This window comes from Nicotiana tabacum, chromosome 2 (assembly GCF_000715075.1).
Source record: "Nicotiana tabacum cultivar K326 chromosome 2, ASM71507v2, whole genome shotgun sequence".
NCBI classification, from domain to species: Eukaryota; Viridiplantae; Streptophyta; class Magnoliopsida; order Solanales; family Solanaceae; genus Nicotiana; species Nicotiana tabacum.
The window spans coordinates 112,791,039-112,817,037 of record NC_134081.1 but is presented as its reverse complement, the minus strand read 5'-3'; the positions used below and the strand labels follow the sequence as shown (position 1 = coordinate 112,817,037).

Here is a 25,999-nt window from a genome sequence, read left to right as displayed (position 1 = left end):
AACTTTTATTGTTGTTGTTGAATTGACATTGTGTCTAAATATTTTTTGACGTATTTTTTCTTTGTTTAGGTTTACGATTTCCTTATCTTTAGATTCCTTTTACCAAAACTGCAAAATTCGGTCATTAATATCACTTTAGGTTTAGGATTAATTTACCGATTATAATTTTACTTACGTTGATTTTTAAACTTTTAAACCAAAGCCATTTAGTATAAAGAGGAGCTCAATATTTCACTAAAAGAATCCTGATAGTGTCGATGTCTACGAAGGTAAGCTTACTTGTGCTTTGAGGTAAGTTTTATAATCTTTATTTGTTCTTGAGGTTATGTAATAATAAACATTCGTATATTCTTGATAGATAATATGCAATATTAAATGTTGTCATGTCGTGATTATTGTTTACAATATCTCATATACAATTATCATTTTAAATTGACTTATTTACATTTTGTACAAGTTGTTTGGATCATTAATGTCACGACCCGGAATTTTCACCATCGGGACCGTGACGGAGCCTAACATTTCACTTGTTAGGCAAGCCAACGTTAGAGAATCATCAAGCCAATTCTTATACATTTCAGTAAATAACAGCAACTAAGCTATAACGAGTTAAATTGAGTGCGAAAATTTATAACAGCCTCAATATATACATTACTACCCGGATCTGGAGTCACAACTCATGAGCTACTATGATTTACTACAAACATAGTCTGAAAAGGAAAAATACATTGTTTTGAAGTAAGGAAACAGTAAATGATAAAACTAGGAAGAGATTCAGGGTCTGTGGACGCCAGCAGATCTACCTTGGGTCTCCTGATAGCAAATCCAAGCTGGTAAGCCTCACGATCAGCTTGAACCACTACCAAAATTTGCACAAGAAGTGCAGAGTGCAGTATCAATACAACCGACCCCATGTACTGGTAAGTGTCGAGCCTAACCTCGACGAAGTAGTTACGAGCCTATGACAAGACATCCACATAATAAACTTGTGCAGATAACAGTATATGTACAAGAAAACAATAATAACAACTAAACATGTACTATTGGGAGGGGGGCATGCTAAAGAGAAATACGAGATAGAGAACTACAACAGAATGGTGACTTGAACAGCCAATATACTATGAACCAATAAGAACAAGTAAACACAGTAAAGGAAAAATATGCACGGCATCACCCTTCATGCTTTTACTCTCAACCTCGCCATAAAATCAATAGAAATGACACGGCATCACCCTTCGTGCATTAACTCTCATAATATAGCACGACATCACCCTTCGTGCATTAACACTCACAATATGACACAACATCACCCTCTGTGCATTAACACTCACAATATGGCACGGCAGCACCCTTCGTGCATTAACACTCTCCCTTACCATAATATAATGAACAAATAACAATATGGCACAAACCTTACTTCAATATTTGGTTCCACAATATCAACCTCAAATTCGGAATCAATACTAAATTATCACCAGAAGATCCGTAAACATGATAAGAATGATCAATTTAATAATACTAGTCTAAACATGGACAACATGAACAAAGGAAGCTATAATTGCAAGAAACCAAGCCCCGCCCGCATGCTTTACCCTGACTACAACGCAAAAGTACTCGTCACCTCACATATACGTTGTTCCCTATCATTTAAACATGTAGCAAATAGACAAATAAGTCTTATTCCCTCAAGTCAAGATTAGACACAATACTTACCTCGCTCCAAATGCCATTCAATGCTCAATTACCGCTTTTTCTCTAGAATCCACCTCCAAATCACTCGTATCTATCCACAAATGACTCAATAATATCAATTATTGCTAAAGAAATCAATTACAATGCATAATTTTAGATTCCCCAAACTTTTCCCCAAAAAGTCAAAAATTAACCCCGGGCCCGCTTGGTCAAAACCCGAGGTTCAGACCAAAATCTATTTACCCGTTCACCCCCGAGCCCGATTATATAATTAGTTTTGGAATCCGACCCCAAATTGAGGTCTAAATCCTTGAGTTCTAAATCCACAATTTGCAAAAACTCCCAATCCTTCTTAAATCCCTAGTTTTCTACCATGAAAGAACAAAGGTTAGGGCTAGGAATTTAATGGGTGATGTTAGAAATGGAAGAAAATGAGTTAAAGATTACAAACCTATGAATTGATGTTTAATTTTCTCTTCAAAATCGCTCCTAGGCCGAGTTCTAATGGAGACTTTATGAAAAATGGGTAAAATCCCGTTTTTGAAATGTTTTAATGTTTGGGCGTCAAGGCTTCTTCGAGTTCGCGAAGGGCTTGCCGCGTTCGCGATGTGCAGCAACCCAAATGGCTTTCTCATTCACGAAGACTGTTCCCCCATGGCCTCCACGTTCGCGAGCTAATGCTCGTGTTCGTGTAAAAGAATGACTGACCCCTCCCCCAGATCCCTAAAGCTTCGCGTTCGCGAGGAGCTGGTCGTATTCGCGAAGGGTAAGGCCCTCATTGCTTCGCGTTCGCGACCCAGCTACCGCATTCGCGATTAAGAAAATCACCCTGCCCCATTTTACTCTTCGCGTTCACGGGAGTCCTTCGCGAACGCGAAGAATAGCACATCAGATATCAGCTGAAGCACAAAAAATCAGATTTTCTAAGTTCAATTCAAACCGTAGCCTATCCAAAACTCACCCGAGCCCTCGGGGCTCCAAACCAACCATGCACACAAGTCCCAAAACATCATACGAACTCGCTCGCGTGATCAAAACACTAAAATAATGTCTAGAACTATGAATCGGACACCAAAATCAAAGGAAATTTTCAAGAAGACTTTAAAACTTCTATTTTCGCAACTGAACGTCCGAATCACGTCAAATCATCTCTGTTTCTCACCAAATTCGACAAACAAGTCATGAATATTATAGTGGACCTGTACCTGGATCCGAAACCAAAATACGGACCCGGTATCAACAAGACCAAATATCAGTCAATTCTTAAAATCACCAAACTTTCAAACTTTTAATTTTTTATCAAAATTCCATATCTCGGGCTAGGGACCTCAGAATTCAATTCCGGGCATACGCCCAGGTTCCAAATTACGATACGGACCTACCGGGACTGTTAAAATACGAAGCCAGGTCCGTTTACTCAAAACATTGAGCGAAGTCAACTCAAATTAATTTTTAAGACAAAACATCTTATTTTTATCAGTTTTTAACATAAACGCTTTCCGGAAAGACGTCCGGACTCCGCATGCAAATCGAGGAAGGCTAAAACATAATTTTTAAGGCTTCGAATCACAGAATTAGGTTTCAAAACATGAGATGACCTATCGGGTTATCACATTCTTTGCCTCTAAAACAATCGTTCATCCTCGAACGGACGTAGAAAAGTACCTGAACTGGTGAAAAGATGTGGATATCTACTATGCATATCTGACTCAGACTCCTAAGTAGCTGCCTCAACGGGCTGACCTCTCCACTATACTCGAACTAAAGGATAACTCTTTGATCTCAACTGGCGAACCTGCTGGGCTAGAATAGCCACCGGCTCCTCCTCTTAAGTCAAATCCTTGTCTAACTTAACAGAGCTGAAATCTAACACGTGGGACGGATCACCGTGATACTTCTGGAGCATGGACACGTGGAACACCGGATGAATTACTGATAATCCCAGTGGAAATGCAATCTTGTAAACCACCTCTCCCACTCTCTCGAGAATCTCAAAAGATTTGATATACCTAGGGCTCAACTTGCCCTTCTTTCCGAATCTCATTACTCCCGTCATGGGTGACAACCCTAAGCAACACTCTCTCTCCGACCATGAATGCAACATCACGAACTCTGTGGTCGGCATAACTCTTCTGCCTGGACTGAGCTATGCAAAGTCGATCCTAAATAATCTTAACCTTATCCAAGGCATCATGTACTAGATCTGTACCCAACAACCGAGCCTCTCCCGCTCAAACCATCCAACCGGCGATCGACATCGTCTACCATATAATGCCTCATAGGGAGCCATCTGAATGCTCGACTGGTAGCTGTTGTTGTAGGCAAACTCTTCAAGGGGCAAGAACTGATCCCACAATCCTACGAAGTCTATAACACATGCGCGGAGCATATCCTCCAAGATCTAAATAGTGTGCTCGGACTGTCCGTCCGTCTGAGGATGAAACGTTGTGCTCAACTCAACCCTCGTGCCCAACTCACGATGCACTGCCCTCCAAAAGTGCGAGATGAACTGCGTACCTCAATCAGAAATGATAGACACGGGCACATCGTGAAGACAGACGATCTCACAGATGTAAATCTCTGCCAACCGCTCCGAAGAATAGGTAACTGCCACAGGAATGAAATGCGCTGACTTAGTCAACCTGTCCACAATGACCCAAACGGCATCGAACTTCCTCTAGGTCTGTGGGAGTCCAACAACGAAATCCATAGTGATACGCTCCCACTTCCACTCAGGAATCTCCAACTTTTGCAGCAAACCACCATGTCTATGATGCTCACACTTTATTTGCTGACAATTTAGACACTGAGCTACATATGCAACTATATCCTTCTTCATTCTCCTCCACCAATAATGCTGCCGTTAGTCTTGATATATCTTGGCGGCGCCCGGATGAATAGAATACCGAGAACTATGGGCCTCCTCAAGAATCAACTCACAAAGTCTATCCATATTAGGCACACAAACATGACCCTGTATCCCCAAGACTCCGTCATCTCCAGCAGTAACCTGCTTGGCACCACCATGCCGCACTGTGTCCCTAAGGATCAACAAATGAGGGTCATCATACTACCGATTTCTGATGCGCTCAAACAAAGAAGACCGAGTGACTGTACAAGCTAGAACACGGCTGGGCTCTGAAATATCCAACCTCACAAACTGGTTGGCTAAAGTCTGAATATCTAATGCAAGCGGCCTCTCACCGACTGGAATGAACGCAAGGCTGCCCATACTCGCTACCTTTCTACTCAGGGCGTCAGCCACCATATTGGCCTTCTCGGGATGATACAAGATGGTTATATCATAGTCTTTCAATAGCTCCAACCACCTCCTCTGCCTCAAATTGAGATCCTTTTGCTTGAACAAATACTGAAGGCTCCGATGATCCGTGAAAACCTCACACGACACACCATAAAGATAGTGCCTCCAAATCTTTAGTGCATGAACAATGACTGCCAACTCTAAGTCATGGACAGTATAATTTTTCTCATGAACCTTCAACTGCCGCGATGCATATGCAATCACCCTACCCTCCTGCACCAATACCGTACCGAGCCCAACACGGGACGCATCACAATATACCGTATAAGATCCTGAACCTGTGGGCAACACCAACACCGACGTTGTAGTCAAAGCAGTCTTGAGATTCTGAAAGCTAGCCTCACACTCTTCTGACCATCTAAACGGGACACTCTTCTGGGTCAACCTGGTCAACGGGGCTGCTATAGACAAAAACCCATCCACAAATCGACGTTAATAGCCCGCCAAACCCAAGAAACTCCTGATCTCCATAGCTGAAGTGGGTCTAGGCCAGTTCTGAACTGCCTAAACCTTCTTAGGATCTACCTGAATGCCCTCTACTGATACAACGTGCCCCAAGAAAGTGGCCGAATCCAACCAAAACTCGCAATTTGAAAATTTAGCGTACAACTGGCTGGCTCTCAGAGTCTGAAGTACAATCTTGAGATGCTTCTCATGCTCCTCTCGACTGTGGGAGTAGATCAAGATATCATCAATAAACACGATCACAAAGGAGTCCAAATAAGGCTTGAACACTCGGTTCATCAAATCTATGAATATTGCTGGGGCATTTGTCATCCCAAAGGACATCACAAGAAACTCATAATGCCCGTACCGAGTACGAAAAGTTGTCTTAGGGACATCAGATGGTGACTTTGTTCAATCCTCGGCAATGGATACCTGTTCTTGATGGTGACTTTGTTCAACTACCGATAATCTATGCATATCCTCATCGATCCATCCTTCTTCTTCACAAACAACACAAGTGCACCCCAGGGCGAGACACTAGGTCTAGTGAAGCCCTTATCAAACAAATCTTGCAATTGTTCCTTCAATTCTTTCAACTCTGGTGGGGCCATAGGGTATGGCGGAATAGAGATGGGCTGAGTGCCCGAAGCCAAGTCAATACAGAAATCAATATCCCTGTCGGGTGGCATCCCCAACAGGTCTGCAGGAAATACCTCTGGAAACTCACGAACGACTGGCACTGAATCTATGGAAGGAACCTCCGCACTAGAATTGCGGACATAAGTTAAATAAGCTAGACACCCCTTCTCGACCATACGTCGAGCCTTTATATAATAGATAACCCTGATGGTAGAATGGCCAGGAGTCCCTCTCCACTCTAATCGGGGCAACTTCAGAAAGGCTAAGGTCACCGTCTTGGCGTGATAATCCAATATAGCATGATATGGTGACAACCAATCCATACCCAAGATAACATCAAAATCAACCATATCGAGAAGTAGAAGATCTACACTAGTCTCAAGACTCCCAATGGTGACCACACACGAATGATAAACACGATCTACAAAAATAGCATCTCCCACAGGTGTGGACACATACACAGGAGCACTCAAAGAATCACGAGGCACAACCAAATATGAAGCAAAATAGGATGACACGTAGGAATAAATAGAACCCGGATCAAATAGAACTAAAGCATCTCTACTGCAAACTGAAACAGTACCTGTGATAACAGCGTCAGATGACTCAGCCTCAGGCCTGGCTGGAAAAGCATAACACCTGGGTTGGGCCCCATCACCCTGAATTACGTCTCTGGGACGTCCTCTAGCTGGCTGGTCTCCACCTATAACGGCCTGACCTCCACCTCTAACAGTCTGGCCTCTACCTCTGGCTGCCTGACCCCTTCCTCTGGCTGGCTGAGCAGGTGGTGCAGCAACTGGTGTTGGAACCATGGCACGAGAACCCTGATGTTGTGAGTTACCCGATGCCCGAAGGAAAAATCTAGCAATGTGCCTCGGATCACCACAAGTATAACAGGACCTCGGCTGCTGTGATTGCTGACCCTAAAACTGACCATGTCGACCTGAGTAACCACCCTGAAAACTCTAGAGCGGAGGTGCACTAATAAGAGCTGATGGTGCACTGTAGGCTAGCTGGTCAGAATAAGGCATATGAGGGCCACAACTACCTGAGGCACCGTGGGATGCCTGGAGTGCTGAATGAAACGGCCTGGGAGGATGGCCTCTACCAAAAGTACCCCTGCCTCCAGATGAAGCATTGTTAAACCCACTGGAATGACGAGGTCTCTTGTCAGACCCCTGACCTCCCTGAGCAAGAACCATCTCAACTCGCCTGGCGACATTGGCAGCCTCCTGAAAAGAAATCTCACTCCCAGTCTCCTTAGCCATCTGTAATCTGATAGGCTGAGCAAGTCCGTCAATAAACCTCCTCACTCTCTCTCTCTCTCTCTCTCTCTCTCTCTCTCAGTAGGAAGTAGAAGAAGAGCATGACGGGCCAAATCCACAAAATGGGTCTCATACTGAGTAACAGTCATATTGCCCTGCTGGAGACGCTCGAACTGACGGCGATGCTCCTCTCTCAATGTGATAGGAAGAAACTTCTCTAGGAAGAGCTGAGAGAACTGGTCCCAAGTAAGAGCAGGCGATCCAGCTGGTCTGGCAAGCAAATAATCTCTCCACCATTTCTTGGCGGAACCAGTCATCTAAAATGCAGCAAAATTGACCCCATTGGTCTTCACTATACCCATGTTCCGTAGCACCTCATGACAGCTGTCAAGATACTCCTGGGGATCCTCTGAAGGAGCACCACTGAAGTGAACTGGAAAGAGCTTGGTAAACCTATCCAATCTCTATAAAGCCTCAGAAGACATAGCTGACCCATTATCAGCCTGTGCCGCAACAACTGGCTGAACTACTCTGACTGGATGAGTTGCTGGAGTCTGATACTGGGGAGCCACCTGCTCCGAAGTGTGAGTAGTAGGAGTCTGTGCTCATCCTCCAGCCTGAGAGATGGTTGGTGCCATGGGGAATGCGCCACTCTGGGCCACACTCTCCATAAGTCCCACCAAACGGACCAAAGCATCATGAAGCACTAGGGTGGCAATGAACCCCTCTGGGACCTGAGCTGGTCCGACAGGCACAGCCTGGGCTGGAACCTCCTCATCAAACTCTACCTGAGGCTCCACCACGGGTGCTGCTGCTCGAGCTCTGGGCTGAGCTCTGCCCCTGCCTCGGCCTCTGGCACGACCTCGGCCTCGACCTCTGCCCCTCGTAAGAGCTACCAATAGAGGCTCTGGCTGCTGCTCAGCTGAAGATGCGGTGCACGTTCTCGCCATCTGCGAGAGAATAAGAGTAAAAGAGATTAATTTATGAGAACAAAATCACACGACAGAGAAGAATAAAAGTGAAATTTGTTCCTAAATTTCTTAGCCTCTGGGAGATAAGTACAGACGTCCCCGTACCGATCCCCCAGACTCTACTAAGCTCGCTCGTGAATTGTGAGACCTAGGCAACCTAGTGCTCTGATACCAACTTGTTACGACCCGAAATTCCCACCGTCGGGACCGTGATGGCGCCTAACATTTTACTTGCTAGGCAAGCCAACGTTAGAGAATCATCAAGCCAATTCTTATACATTTCAGTAAATAATAGCAACTAAGCTATAACGAGTTAAAATGAGTGCGAAAATTTATAACAGCCTCAATATATAAACTACTACCCGGATATGGAGTCACAACTCACGAGCTACTAAGATTTACTACAAACAGAGTCTGAAAAGGGCAAATACACTGTTTTGAAGTAAGGAAACAATAAATGATAAAAGTAGGAAGAGACTCCAGGGTCTGCGGACGCCAGCAGATCTACCTTGGGTCTCATGACAGCAAATCCAAGATGCTAAGCCTCACGATCAGCTAGGACCGGTACCAAAATCAGCACAAGAAATGCAGAGTGCAGTATCGGTATAATCGACCCCATGTACTGGTAAGTGTCGAGCCTAACCTCGACGAAGTAGTGACGGGGCTATGGCAAGGCACTCACATAATAAACATGTGCAGATAACAGTATATGTACAAGAAAATAATAATAATAACTAAATATGTACTATTGGGAGGGGGACATGCAAAAGGGGAATACGAGATAGAGAACTACAACAGAATGGTAACTTGAACAGCCAATATACTATGAACCAATAAGAAAAAGTAAACACAGTATAGGAAGAATGCACGACATCACCCTTCATGCTTTTACTCTCAACCTTACCATAAAATCAATAGAAACGACACGGCATCACCCTTCGTGCATTAACTCTCATAACATGGCACGACATCACCCTTCGTGCATTAACACTCACAATATGGCACGGCATCACCCTTCGTACATTAACACTCACAATATGAAACGGCATCACCCTTCGTGCATTAACACTCACAATATGGCACGGCATCACCCTCTATGCATTAACACTCTCCCTTACCATAATGCAATGAACAAATAACAACATGGAGATAGAATAATAAGTATAAATCTTACTTCAACATTTGGTTCCACAATATCAACCTCAAATTCGGAATCAATACTCAATTATCACCAGAAGATCCATAAACATGATAAGAACGATCAATTTAACAATACTAGTCTAAACATGGACAACATGAACAAAGGAAGCTATAATTGCAAGAAACTAATCCCCGCCCGCATGTTTTAACCCGACTACAACGCATAAGTACTCGTCACCTCACATATACGTTGTTCTCCAACATTTAAACATGTAGCAAATAGACAAATAAGTATTATTCCCTCAAGTCAAGGTTAGACACAACACTTACCTCGCTCCAAAGGCCACTCAATGCTCAATTACCGCTTTTTCTCTAGAATCCACCTCCAAACCACTCGTATCTATTCACAAACAACTCAATAATATCAAATATTACTAAAGAAATCAATTACAATGCATAAATTTAGATTCCTCAAACTTTTCCCCAAAAAGTCAAAAATTGACCCCGGGCCCGCTTGGTCAAAACCAGAGGTTCGGACCAAAATCTATTCATGCATTCACCCTTGAGCCCGATTATATAATTAGTTTTGGAATCCGACCCCAAATTGAGGTCTAAATCCCTAATTTGCAAAAAAACTCCAATCCTTCTTAAATCCCTAGTTTTCTACCATGAAAGAACAAAGATTAGGGCTAGAAATTTAATGGGTGATGATAGAAATGGAAGAAAATGAGTTAAAGAGTACAAACCTATGAATTGGTGTTGAGTTTTCCCTTCAAAATCGCACCTAGGCCGAGCTCTAATGGAGAGTTTATGAAAAATGGGTAAAATCCCGTTTTTGAAATATTTTAAGGTATGGGCGTCAGGCCTTCTTCGCGTTCGCGAAGGGCCTGCCCCGTTCGCGATGTGCAGCAGCCCAAATGGCTTTTGCATTCGCGAGTTCCTCTTTGCGTTCGCGGAGGCTGTTCCTCCCTGGCTTCTGCGTTCGCGAGCCAGTGCTCGCGTTCGCGTAGAAGAATGACTGACCCCTCCCCCAGGTCCCTAAAGCTTCGCGTTCGCGTGGAGCTGGTCGCGTTCGCGAAGGGTAAGGCCCCATTGCTTTGCGTTCGCGACCCAGCTACCGCGTTCGCGATTAAGAAAATCACCCTGCCCCAGTTTACTCTTCGTGTTGGCGGGAGTACCTTCGCGAATGCGAAGAAGAACACACCAGATATAAGCTGAAGCACAAAAAACCAGATTTTCTAAGTTCAATTCACTCTATAGCCTATCCGAAACTCACCCGAGCCCTCGGGGCTCCAAACCAAACATGCACACAAGTCTCAAAACATCATACGAACTCGCTCGCGTGATCAAAACATCAAAATAACGCCTATAACTACAAATCGGACACCAAATCAAAGAAAATTTTCAAGAAGACTTTAAAACTTCTATTTTCACAACCGAACGTCCGAATCACGTCAAATCATCTCCGTTTCTCACTAAATTCGACAGACAAGTCATAAATATTATAGTGGACCTGTACCGGGCTCCAAAATCAAAACACGGACCCGATATCAACAAGATCAAACATCAGTCAATTCTTAAAATCATCAAACTTTCAAACTTTTAATTTTTCATCAAAAATCCATATCTCGAGCTAGGGACCTCGGAATTCGATTTCGGGCATACGCCTAGGTGCGAAATTACTATACGGACCTACCGGGACCATCAAAATTCCATATCTCGAGTTAGGGACCTCGAAATTCGATTTCGGGCATACGCCCAGGTCCGAAATTACTATACGGACCTACCGGGACCATCAAAATACGGATCCGGATCCGTTTACTTAAAACGTTGACCGAAGTCAACTCAAATTAATTTTTAAGCAAAAAAATCTTATTTTTATCAGTTTTTAACATAAAAGCTTTCCGGAAAGACGTCCGGACTGCGCACGCAAATCGAGAAAAGCTAAAACATGATTTTTAAGGCTTCAGATCACAGAATTAGGTTTCAAAACATGAGATGACCTATCGGGTCATCATAATTAATGTAGTTCGTAACAGAAAATTAGTTACGTATTGCAACTCATTAATTAAATATCTTATATTAAGTTTATTTTTTCCCTATATTTTATTAATGAATTCATATTGATTTTAGACATTGTCGTAAGATAAATATTTTTGTTCTTACTAGAAAGAGCTAGAGCTTACAAGGAGGAGGATGGTATTCTAACAGGTATACGATAAATAAAGATCCAACAAATATAAATGACCTTTTTACTTGTTCTAAATCTTCTATTTCAAATGTTTTGACAACAACAACAACAATTTAATATAATTTTACTAGTGGAGTCTGGGGGAGGGTAGTGTGTACGCAGACACTACAACATTATGCATTTACAGCTACAAAATATATTGTAGCTAAATATGAAAAATTCCGTGGCTAAACACTTTTGCCACAATATTTTTTTTCGTAGTATTCGTAGCAAGAAGTAGAGTAATTAAAAGCTAGCTACATACTTTACATGGTTCGTGGCTAAGGACTAATATTTATTGCTACGAATTTTTTTGGTATTGTAGCAATATTAACAGAACTTTTTTTGCCACAAAATATATACTTATAGCAAAAACTCTTATTCTTTTGCCACGACAAATAAACTTTGTAGCAGTCTTTATGTTGTAGCCACAAGGTGTTTTATCGTGGCAAACGAATTAATTTGTTTGCTACGAAAATTCATATATTGTGGCTATTTTTATACCTCAGTCTCGTGGCAATTGTTCTTTTATTTAGCTACGAGTTCAAAAATTTATAGCTATAATTGAAGTATTTGCCACACATTTTGGTATGTAGCTAAGAATTCATTCTTTTTGCCATAAAATATATAGAATTAAAGCTATCGTTTAATCATTTGCTACGGAAAGTGAAAAAATTAACCATCAATTATATATATGTGTAGCCCCAAATTCTAAATTTTTATTGCTATAATTGAAGAATTTGCCACAAATAATTGGTCACAAGAATTTTATCCTGCAGCTAAAATTCAAATATTTTAGATTCCAAAATAGATACATATAAGAATTGTTACAATGTAGCTAAGAATTAAAAAAAATTACATTCCACAATAGGTTTCAAGTTGCACATAATTGTAAATTTCAAAAAATGAACGATACGTAAGTCTTCTACAACACCATCTTGCTTGAGACACAAAGTAGCATCGTCTTCGCCTTTCTCTCTTCCCTAAGTAGCACCGACTACTGCACCTTAGCTTTAGTCTTAACTTGTCATTGCTGCTCTAACTTCACGAATCTGCCTGTCAACGAATAAAGTATTTTAACGCCTCAAAGCAAAAAATAACTGATCACATATGCAAGAGGTAGCCACTACATTGCTTCAAAAATTAATGAAGCTAAAGACATATTGCTTGCAAAGACTAAGAAGAATCTTAACCGAGTCTCATTGATGCTTTCTAAGTTACAAATCACTTTGTAATTGGAGGCGGATCATGCTGTCTGGCACTAGACTAAAATTTCAACTGAAATGGATTAATTCTTTTTGGCCAAAAGATGTATTTTAGTCGGAGAAGGCAACATTTGACAATTGTATGAGTTCATTGAATATTTAACAGGTAAAATTGAGTTTCAACTTCAATACAAAGATGCAAGTTCGATTAGTAAAAATATTAATAGAATATCAATAAGACAAGAAATATTTCATGATAATTCTTTTACAAGATTTTTTAACAGATAACAAAAGAGAAAAGTACAAAGCAACAAAAGAAGTTTAAAAAACCTGTAGACTTTTTAAACTTCTTAAAGGATCTTCATCCCAATTTTGTAATGTTGCTTTGTTGTTACAGTCCATGAACTATGGCTCCTCCCAAAATTACCACTTCAAAATCTTCAAATTTTCACTCACTATATATCAAAAATAGGGCAGATTATTAAATTGCTGAATAATTCGCAAAATTAAAACCAAAAATTCATGTCAAGTAGGTATGAGAAAATTCACAAACGTAAAATATAAAGATACGGGCTTACCTCTTCTGCTCAAGAATAAATAAGCTATGGGGTTCTCTCTCACTCTTCTTCTCTGTCGTTCTCGCATTTTTTAGTGTAACCATGGTTGAAGAAAGAATTGGGAAAGTGGGGAAGGGGATGTGGGGGTGGGATTGGCGGCTGAAGAGATCAGAATGTAGTTTAGGTTTTGGTGATTTTGCTTTGGGCCAATTGCAATTGCTGTTTGTCATTCTTTTACTTGTTGTTATATACTTATGTAATATAATTTTGCTTTCTTTTATTTTTTAATTAATACATCTTAATTCAGTAAATGCAAAGAAATGTAAGTGCTAACAGTTATAAGTAAGAACACTACCTACGAAAATACAAAAAGAATAAATATATAATTTATGTTAAGTAACATAGAAAAAATAAATTATTTGCATAAAATAAAGATATTCTAAATTAATTTTTTCTTTAAAGTTTCTTGCATACTATATGATATTATTAGTAGTTTGTTATATACTCCTATTTTTATTATATTAGATTCGTATTTTAGTGTTTAATTAGATTTATAAAAACAATTATGCTTATTCAAATTGAATACAATTAGTGATCAATCTAAATAATTACAAGCACAAAGTTACTGTATAATTACATATTTTTTTAAATTATATTAGAAAATCACAAGTACTACTTAGTTTGATATGAATTATTATATACTAATTAATTTTTTATAAACTCATTTATCAAGCAATATTAAATTCTCAATTTTTTGAAAGACAAGATCCTCTTTCTGTATACGAATTATATTAAATTCTTAATTCTTTGATTCAGTAATATAAATAATTTATTGTACAATGAAGTTAGTAAAGATTATAGTTGTTTAAATTTGATATAATTAGTCGTGCACATAATTGTGGGATATAATTCCATTTTTTTTAATTATAATTGAAACTTATATAGTCAGACTTATCTATAATAACATCCTTATACAATAACCACTCACTATAAAAGTCAAGTTTTTCTCATTATCGATTTTTATGTTATGTTATAATACGTATCCTCTATAACGATGTTTCACTATAGCAACAAAAAAATATCAGAACAAAATTTGACTGTACGTAAAACTTGTTTAATAATAATTATAATATAATCAATTTTTCTATGGACTTGGATGTCAACCATATTAAACTCTCAAATCTTCGTGTAACTATATATAGTAAAATTAAATGCTTATATCCCCTAAAAATATGAAAATCCTATGGTTACACTTCCTCTAAGGTACATCCATAACTAAATGTATATTAAAATATACTTATTAAAAAATTAAAATTTTAAATAAAATGTTCTAAGTATTATTTTTATAAAATTTAATAGAGAAGATAAATATTTTTGTTGAAAATTTTTATTCACGTGTGTGATTAAATATAAATTGCTTGATAAGATATGCAACTATTAGTGAAAACTTTCTTAAATTTTAAACATGTAAGTTATCTGTATTTTTAATTAATTATAAAATTCTTATTACGTATGAATAACTCAATTTTATTTTAGTTTGTTTATTTATTGAACCGCTGAAAAATTATCTTAAATTTGTTGTATGCTATTTTATTTGTGTAGGATTTTCATTATATAAGAGGCTTACATATTTTTAGAGAGAAAAAAAAAGAATTGTATCATTATAGTTAAAGACTTTTGGAAGATAAAACTATTTTGTCAAATATATAACAATTCTAGTTATATAATTAAGTATTTTGGGTTCATTTCATGTTTAAGAGTTAAGAAAGATGCATATTTCATAAAATATTTATTATTCTTTTTAATCAACTGCATGAATAAAGATTTTCAACAAAAATGTTAATCCTCTTTTTAAAATTTTAGAAATATAAGTACATGAATAATGCTATAATTGTAATTTATTATTTAATAGTTTTATTTTAATAAACTTAGTTATACATTTACCTCATAGAGGGTGTAAGTGTAAGCTTTTTATAATATAGGGGAAGTAAGTTTGATTTTAAAATACAACAAATGTATCTAAAAATTGATTGAAATTATAATGATTAAATCTAAAAATTAAAATGAATAATAAAGTTAGCGATAGAAGTTTTGTTTCTAGATCTTCTGCTATATGTTAGTACAAATACTAGCAATGAATTTCATTTTTCGTTGCAAACCCCTCGCTATTTTACTATACTTTTTTCAGTTTAATTTTTATTCTGTTTAAATTCTATTTTAAGATTGAAGATGCTTTTCATTTTAATCTTTCTTATTTAGAAGTTAATTAATTCTTCAAGTTATATACATTGTTGTTTTTCCAAATTTCTATATGAAATTATTTTTTCATAACTGCATATAATTTTTAGGCTAACTCTTGTCATGACTTTCATAGTCGAAGTAAAAGAATTCTTCCACAAATTTTTTTTGCAGCTAATTTATTATATTTAACATATTATTACAGCAATGATAACCTCAAATGTATGACAATATATATAGTTATGGTCAATTATGAAAGGTAATTGTCTACTATTCATTTTGTCATGACAAATAATTGGAACTATTAAGCTAACTATTTGTATCGTTTTATTTTTAACTTGAAGCAAAAATATCAATTAGCTACAAGATTGTGTTTTAACTAATTTAATGTGACTAAAATGTTATTATTCCCACACGAAGCTTCGAGTCGTTGCAAAAACTTATGAATAGCTATAAAATTTTACCACAAAAATAAATACGTGGCTATATCATTTATGACAAATAATTGTAGTTATTAAGCCGACTATTGCCACGATTTATTTAAAAATTGAAGCAAAATTGTGGCTATATCATATCAAAATATTTGTGGCTATATTATTTTGTCATGACACATAATCGTAGCTATTAAGTCAACTATTGTCACAATATTTTATAACTTGAAGCAAAATATTTATTTAACTACAACAATTTGTTTCAAAAACTTTATTGTGGCTAAAATTATGCTATTGCTACAGTAACTTTTAACCAGTGACAAAGACTTATGATTAGCTATGAAATTTTACTGTAACAATAAGTTTGTAGCTGTTTAGGTAGTTATTGCCACGAAAATTAGTAATTATAGCAAAAATAATGAATTAGCTTTGTAAATTTAGTTTTGCGGCTAAGAAATTTTAAGAATTTATAGATAGCCATGAAATTCTAATTTTTGTGGCTATTATTGAGTAATAGCTACGAAATTTAGATTTGTAGCTTAGATTTCGTAGCTACAGATATATTTTGTTGCAGTGAGACCTTACCCTTACCCTTGAGTAGAGAGGTTGTTTCCGATAGACCATCGGCTCCCTCCCTCCAAGGACTCTCCACCTTGCTCTTGGAGTGACTCGGACTCACAACCTCTTGGTTGGAAGTGGAGGGGTGCGCAACCCACTATTTCAATGTTTTGACTATGAACGTTAATATGTGAAAGTCATTCTTTAATATAGTTGAAACTTGCATGTAAAACAACCTTAGTCTACTTCATATTCACCATATATTCGTCTTCTACCGGATTATTACAGTCTTTTTGGTGGATGAACTAAAGATTGTGAAAAAGATTTAAAAGATTCAGAATATTAAAAAAAAGAATAGGGGCCAAGAGGTAAGAACTTATGAAAGTGATCTCTAGAGTTTTAGGCTTGTGAGTATTTCTATTTTTTTCACAATGTTACATTAAATGTTTTATTTCAGTTTGTAGAAATATCTTTTCTTCTAATTTTGATTGGATTTCGTATCTTCACTATTTTTAGAATAATATTAATGTAGTCCTTTCAGAATCAACTACAAAAATTCCATTATAATCATAAAAGACCTGATTCGAATGCATCCGGATACATGGTTTATATGCTTGAAAAGAGTAGATTAATCAAAATATAATTAATATATTCTACTTTTGCGATAGTGATTCATTGATAATCATTTGAAAATAATTACTAGAGTACTTTTTATTGATAGAAATAGTATAATTTTTACGAGAAAAAATAAAAAAAATTGTCTTTTGTTAGTTGTTAACCGAGTTTGTGTCTTCTAGAATAAACTTAAGAATATATAGCTTTTCTAACAAAAATTCAGAAAAAACTCCTATATCTTAAGGATATGTATTCAAAATTTAAAGTAATGTAATCATAAAACTGGGTAATATTCAAGTTGAATATATAGTGACCAAGCTGATTGAGGACTTCTTATGAGATTGTGTTTCTTACTATTATCACAGTTATCTAAATATGTTCAACAATCATTATTTTTAGGAGTTTATTTTTTTCATTTAACTTCTATCATATACCTCAAATAACTTTTTAATAAAATATTAATGTGATTTTTTAAAATTTTAATTTATTGAGACAGAGTACACACGCAAAGTGCATACCCAAAAACTAGTAAATAAAATAATATGGACACTAAGGTTTGGTTTCTCGGTTGGTTAATGCATTATTAGAATTCTGAAACGAAAATCATAAATCTCGTAAATCTTATGTTTGTTGAAACTGAGAAGGTTAATGATAATTTTTGAATTTGGAGTGATGAAATTATAACATTAGAACAAAGTATTAATTAAATATATTGACGGATAATTGAAAATTTTTATGGGGTATGTTTTTCTTTTATTGAGTTAGGCACACATGATCAATATTTATTATTTTCAGGAATATACACTTTTATTTTATAACTCAAATATAATATTTTAATATAATATTTATACGATTTCTTGAAATTTTTTTATTTATTGAGATAGTGTACACGCTGAAGGGGAATTATAAGATTAGTATCTTGAAATAAAGATGCACTCGATCAATATATCATTTGTCCATATTAAGGCACTTATCAAAAAGGAACTTAATTATGGGCCCTTCTTCTTCTTTTTTATCTTTTTTTTTTTGCAGAAAAGTTTTCTGTTTTTGGTAATTGCATTTGTTTGGTAAACATTTAAAAGTCTTTGATTTAAAAAAAAAAAAAACTTTGGTAAGTGTATTTGTTTGGTAAATATTTAATGTTGGCTGCTAATTGGTAAATGTTTAATTATGTTGGCTACTGATAGCTTATGTAGTCTAGGCTAGTGTTTTACTTTGGTTATTTTTGTAGGATCTGACTCTAGAGTCACATGAGTCAGTTGTGTATAACTGTATATTGATCATTTTGGTTAAATAAAATATTTTTAGTATGATAAAATTAAAAAATAAATGCTTTTGGCCTTTAAAAAAAATCTGGCAAGTCCCTTCGCTTTTTGCTTCACAAAATCAAGTGTTTTCAATCCGCTTCTTTTCTTTCTTTTTTTTCTGCTATTTTCCCTAGAAATATATTCCACCCATACTAGAAACTAGACAAAAAGTTTAAGAAGAAAAGGAAATTTTTTGAAAGTTGTGATCATAATTCATATATATGCCATCATAATTGTGTGATTGTAAGATTATAAAATTCATAAAAAAAATAATTGCTTCACAAAATCCAGTGACTTTTCAATACACTTGCTTCATTTTCGTCGGTGTCTTATTATTATTATCTTGTGCCATGATATGACCAATAGTATATAAGGGACCTCCTTTTTTTCCTGCTATTTTTCCCACAGAAATATGTTCCACGCATACTAGAAACTAAACAAAAAAAAGTTAAGAAAAAAAAAAGAAAATTTGAAATTTGTAATCATATATATGCCATCAGCCAATCACAATTGTGTAAGGCCAGTAAATTTACCAATGCAAGAAAAATCTTTTTTAAGTTCACCAATTTTATGAGGAATTTGACAAGTTTACTAGATTAAATTCAATATTCATTTAACAATTCCTCTCACTGATCAACCGTTACTTTTACCTTTACTTTTCATTTTTTTAATTTCTCTTGACGGTACACATAAGTTATATAGAAATATAAACGATGAGGTTGTTGAGTTAGTTTGGAATATTTGGGGTCCTTAAATTGAACAGACATATATGTTCGTGAAAAGTCATCTCTAAAGCTGTAACATAAGCACAAATTTAGCATACTGTAATCAAGTTATTCTAATAAGCAGATTGTTCAACACTTTAGAGTTTGGATTTTTTCTTTATAAATTTACTGTCGTATTAATTGAGACGCATGTACAATGCAATGTTTTCAGAAACTAGTTTTAAAAAGGAGGGAATAATGGAATTTTGTTATAAGAAAAATCAAATTATGGTGGATGTCTACTCTTCCTCCATGATTTTCTCAAATGTTTAATGACATATTCAATGACATATTTCTATGCTTAATGACATATTCAATGACATATTTTTCTTCACTTTTCATGCCTATATAAAGGCCTTGTAATAGATAAGAAAATACACAAAATTGAAGAAGAAAATCTCTTCCTTCTCTCTATCTCCATTTCTTGTTCATCTTTTACTAAATTACTTTTATTTCATATATAACAACATATCTTGTTCATGTTTTACTAAGTTGCTTTTATTTCATAACAACATGTCTTGTTCATGTTTTACTAAATTGCTTTTATTTTATAATACGTTATCGGCACGAATTGCTCATTTCATGATCTTCTACGTCAAGACTATGTAAATTATAAGCAGACAATGAGATCAAGTACAATGAAAAATATCTTGGATGATAATACAAAGATAAGTTTTACATCCATCTAAACCCATTCATATTTCCATATCTTTGCATTAACTTTATGTGCAGTATTTAGTTAAAATATTTTTTTCAATTGTATCCACTGAAATAAAGAACTGGAAAGATATGTCTTTATTTGCTACATCTCTTATATGACAAATATAATATTCCAACGTATATATTTATGTTCTGACCTTTTACATACTATGATAGATAATTATTAAGGTAATTTAGTAATAATATTTTTACCATCACATGATGTATTTCATTGAAAGCAAAATTATCAAATATGTAGGCGATTTTACAGTACCTTGCAAATTTGGCATTCGAATATACAATCAATATAAACTCATTATAGTTATAATTTATAATAGTCACAGTTATGCATTAAGCCTTAAATATTTTTGCTGGAAATATAAGGCTCATTCCTCCGTATTGGATATTTTTGGTGAAGTTCTTATAGTCTTTGAAATATAAGTGATTATAGGTTATCTGCATCTTTTCCCTAATTAATTTATTAAAATATAAAAATAATTGTATCATTTTTTTTAAAAAGGCATATATCCTATCTAGCATTTTTGTTGCAGAGGAACTGTTTCAAGATTGAAATAGTTATATATGTCTTCTTGAAAGTTAATTTACTTATGCCTATAATTATGAAGTAATAATATTTTAAAGGCTCGAGTGCGAGTCCTAGTGAATTTTGGCCTATTATGCCAAAGATTGAGGGTAAGACGATGGGTTCAAGTCCCAACGCACTATGTTGATAAAAAGACGCAGGATTCAAGTTCCAACGCATTATGGCCTAGCATGCCTTTATATGGGTAAGGCATTGGGTTTGAGTCCTAATGCACCATATTGATAATAATAATAATAATAATAATAATAATAATAATCTTTATATGGGTAAGGCATTGGGTTTGAGTCCTAATGCGACATATTGATAATAATAATAACTAAAGAAAAAAAAATTCATGAAAAAACATGAAGCTTGTCCCACTTGATTTGCTCCATTCTTGAAGTGAATGTGATAGCAGTGCATGATAAGTCTAAATAAAGACAAGTGGTTGAAAAATGAATGTGGGCGTGCGAAAGGCCAAAATAATAATAGTTATCACTATAGTAATTATAAAAAGGGAGAACAAGACAATGTTTACCATCAAATTGGTATGAAAAAAAATAAAATAAAACACATTGTATGATTATACTCCATTCTTTGAAGAGAATGTGACATGTGATAAACATTGAGAATGCATACTCATTCCTGAAAGTGAATGTGAAAATATATATGTGATAAAGATTATGTATAATAATGTACTAGTGCATGATTGGATAAATACTACAACTCACCTCTAAGGGGGGTTTGAGACAAAGAAAGATAATGAATATTATTGTGTACTTACATGAATATATCATTGGTCGCATACATATGATACGCCAAATATTTTGTCAAGCCTTATGAAAGTTATTAAAAGCAAAATTAAAGCAAGAAATTATTTTTCTTATGATGATTTTGAATATGACAATTATTATAATATGATTCTCTTTGTGAAGGAGACATTCATTATATGGATGCTGTGACAAAAGATCTTGTAGTACAAAAGCAGTTAAGAGATCTGAAAGAACTAATTTGTTACTACCCGAATGAATGAAATTGTTCATGACATTAATTTTGTAGTAAGTCTCAAAAGAAACATTTTGATTTACAAATATATTAGCCAAAGTGGTTGGCATATTGAGACTATAAATGAAAAGAAGATTGAATATCTTTATATTACTATAATCATACCGGGTAAATATGAAATGTTACCTGACTTTTCGTCTATTTGTACTACACAAGTATAAGCATGATGATGCAATCACAAGCCATAAGTAAACTAGATGTTTACTGAAATAAATATTAGTTGGCATGACCGGTTGACCATCTCGGTTCAATTACGATGCGAAAATTTAATTGAGAATTACATTGGCATATATTGAAGAAATATAAGATTCTTCAAGAATTCTCTTCTGCTGCTTATTCTCATGATATACCAGTTAAGGTTGGGATTGAATCCCTTGATTTATGGAACGAATAAAAGATGATAAATATGGGCCCAGTCACCTTCCATGTGGACCGTTTACTATTATATGATTTTAATAGATGCATCTATTATATGGTCATATGTGCATTTGTTATCAACTTGCAGTTTGGCTTTTGCAAGATTGATTGCTCAAATTATTAGAGCACAGTTCCATAATATAAATTATGATGATTTATCTTGATAATACTGGTTTAAATCCAAGTTGGTTTAGCAGAAATTGTATGCCTCCAATTATATCTAAACCATTGGTTATGAGAACAAAATTGCCAAAATAAAATTTGGTATATGATATATTATTTAATATACAACAGCACTTGTACGCATCTAGCCAAGTTATGATAAATTCTCCTTATCACAATCGGTTCAGGGTCTGAAATCAAATAATTTCCATCTAGAAATATGAATGTGCTATATGATTTAATTATTCCACCACAATGCACAAAGATGGATCCCCAAATAAGGCTAGAGATATTTGTTAGTGATCCCAACAATAGGGGAAGAAAATGGACAGCTGAAAAAGTAATGCATGTAATGAATTATTATGAGTACATCTAGATCCTCGTACGAGAAAATATGAACTTGAATTTCAAGTGATAATTCATTTGTAAAATATTGCCAGGCGTATTTGCTGACCCAAAGCTAAATGTCATATTCAGATGCTAATGCTCCAAATAAAATAAAGTTCATAATGAATAGAGTCTGTGGCATGCATGAAGCATAATAGACTAATCGGTTCCAAAGATAAAACTCCTTGAAGAAGGAGAAGAGCAAATGTTTAAGATGATCATAATAAGGAGGCAAGTGTTCTAGAAGAGCACCACGACATAACACTTCATAAGACCTCATGGGAGAGGCTCAGGTACCTGAAGATAATAAGATAAAGAGATCTCAATAAGTTATGTCTTTATTGGGTAATAATAGAACCGATATAAAATGATCGTTGACGATATTGTTAATATAATGTAGCGCTCAATATTATTAATATTGAGGAGGATCTTGAGCTCAAATCTGTCATAAAATTTGGACAGATAAATAATTGGCCAAATAAAAAATACGCAATGAAAATTAATTTCACCTGAAAAATATGAAGTTGGACGGATAGTCCCAACATCTGAAAGTATAAAGCCAGTGGAGGTATAAATGTGTTCTTGTGCGGAAAAAAAAAGTCAAGTCGATAAACATAAAGACGACTTGTGTCACAAGAAAATTTATAAATATCCTAACATTGATTATATAGAGACATGTTCTCCTGTGGTGGATGTCGCCATTTCAGGTTTTAATCTGGCAATACAAGAAAAATATGATATGCGTATAATAGAAATCATTGAGGATTTAAATTGATCTGAAGCATATTAAGGTTTTCAAGAAATTTATTAAATAAAGCTTCAAAAATCCTTATACGGGTTGAAAGAATCAGGGCGCATGTGGTATAATCGCCTGAGTGAGTACCTGTTGAAAGAAGGGTACAAGAATGATTCAATTTGTCCTTGTGTCTTTATAAAAAGATTTGGATTTAAATTTGTTATAATCACCGTGTATGTTGATGATTTAAATATCATTGGAACTCCTAGGGAGCTTCCTAAAGCAGTAGACTATTTAAAGAAAGAATTTGAAATGAAAGATCTTGGAAAGACAAAATTTTGTCTTAGTCTACAAATTGAGTATATGAAAGATAGAATTTTTATCCATCAACCAGCATACACTAAAATAATTTTAAAGCGATTATATATGGATAAAGCACATCCATTCCGACATCATGAAAATAATGAAGAGCTTCTTGGTCCCGAAGTATCATATCTTAGTGCAGTTGGTGCACTAATGTATCTTTCTAACATTACAAGGTCTGACATAACTTTTTCAGTTAATGTCTTAACAAGATATAGCTCTGCTCCTACAAGGAGACATTGGAATGGAATCAAACACATATTGCGATATCTAAAAGGGACTACCGATATGGGATTATTTTATGATAATAATTTCAGTCCCGATCTTATTGGTTATGCCGATATTGGGTATTTATATGATCCACACAAGGCTCGATCTCAAACATGCTATGTGTTTACATATGGAGACACTGCCATATCTTGGCGATCGACTAAGCAATCAATCGTGGCTACTTCATTTAATCATGCTGAGATAATTGTTATTCATGAAGCAAGTCGAGAATGTGTATGGTTGAGGTCTATAATACATCTTATTCGAGATAAATGTGGTTTGAAGTGTGACAAACTACCCACAATTTTGTATGAAGACAATGCAACATGCATAGCCCAATTGAAGGGAGGATTCATAAAGGGGACAGGACAAAGCAAATTTTACCAAAGTTATTTTTCACACATGATCTTCAAAAGAATGGTGATATCAATGTGCAACAGATCCGTTCAAGTGATAATATGGCTGATATGTTCACCAAATCTCTACCGACGTCAACTTTCAAGAAACTAGTGTACAAGATTGGGATGCGAAGGCTCAAGGATGTGAATTAATGCTCTCATCAGGGGGAGTTAATACGCGTTGTACTCTTTTTCCCTTACAAGGTTTTGTCCCACTGGATTTTTCTTGCAAGGTTTTTAACGAGGCAACCAAAAGGCGTATTTCTAAACATGTGTACTCTTTTTCCTTCATTAGGATTTTTTTCCCATAGGGTTTTTTCCTAATAAAGTTTTAACGAGGCACATTATCTATGGACATCCAAGGAGGGGGAGGGAGGGGGGGGAGGGGGGGTTATAAGAAAAATCAAATTATGGTGGATGTCTACTCTTCCTCCGTGATTTTCTCAAATGCTTAATGACATATTCAATGACATATTTCTATGCTTAATGACATATTCAATGACATATTTTTCTTCACTTTTCATGCCTATATAAAGGCCTTGTAATAGATAAGAAAATACACACAATTGAAGAAGAAAATCTCTTCCTTCTCTCTATCTCCATTTCTTGTTCATGTTTTACTAAATTGCTTTTATTTTATAATAAATTTTAAATTATATTCATTATTTTACCTCATTTTGATCAACTTGCTTTGGCCAAACAAATTTTAAACGGGTTAGATCCTGATTATCCATTTTGAGTATTGATTAAGGTTCAACTTTGTTTGGCCGCTCTCATTTGCCGACTCTAGTCAGTGGTAGTATTAACCTATGACAATAGAGCCCCATTCTCCTCCCTTCCTTTAAGTGACAGTTTCCGAATATAGGTTGGTCCCTATTTTTCTTGCTTGCGTCTTTTACCTTTTGTGCTTTGTTTTGTCGGCCTAGTTTTATTTTCTAAAAGATTTAATTTCTGTGTGAATGTTAATAGCCTGTTTAGCCAACATCGGAGTGAGATGAGGTTCTTGGTCTCCTTATATGGTATTAGGTAATCCTTAACTCATAAGTTAGTTTTTTGGATTGAGTTAGGCTCCATGCCCATTTATCACAACCGAGAGGAAAAAATACTTTTGGCTAAAAATAAGTCTGATGAAACAGGCTATAAGACTCCATCTATGCGTAACCTTTATTCTTTCAGTGATTTTTCTTCCTCTTTCATTAATGCCAAATGACTTACGCCCGAGAAATTTATGTATCCATTCATTCTCTCTCTCGTTTTGGCTCAAATGGCGTCAGTCACTCAGTTCCTTTACCACAAGGATTGTGAATCGTACATTAGTTGACGTCTATAAAGTCTAAGGTCAATTTGAACGTGAACCCATAGTAAGCAAGACTATGCGGTATTTAAATTTTATGGATTCAACTTTTAAGGTTCTTAGTATTGAACCAACGTATTTTTAAAGTTATGGATCCAGACATATTATTTGTTGCAATTTTAATGAATTTTTACACAATTATTTATGTTTTGCGTCGAAAGTACTAGGTTCAAATGAACCCGGC

General features: G+C 35.5%; 1 long non-coding RNA gene across 1 annotated transcript; it reads right to left on the bottom strand.

Moving 5' to 3' along the window:
* Positions 1-12,430: 12,430 nt before the first annotated feature.
* Positions 12,431-13,684, bottom strand: LOC107803153 (uncharacterized). Its single transcript, XR_001651967.2, has 3 exons — positions 13,490-13,684; positions 13,242-13,366; positions 12,431-12,762 (listed from the first exon to the last, which is right to left on the bottom strand). It is a non-coding gene; the product is annotated as an uncharacterized LOC107803153 (long non-coding RNA).
* Positions 13,685-25,999: the final 12,315 nt, after the last annotated feature.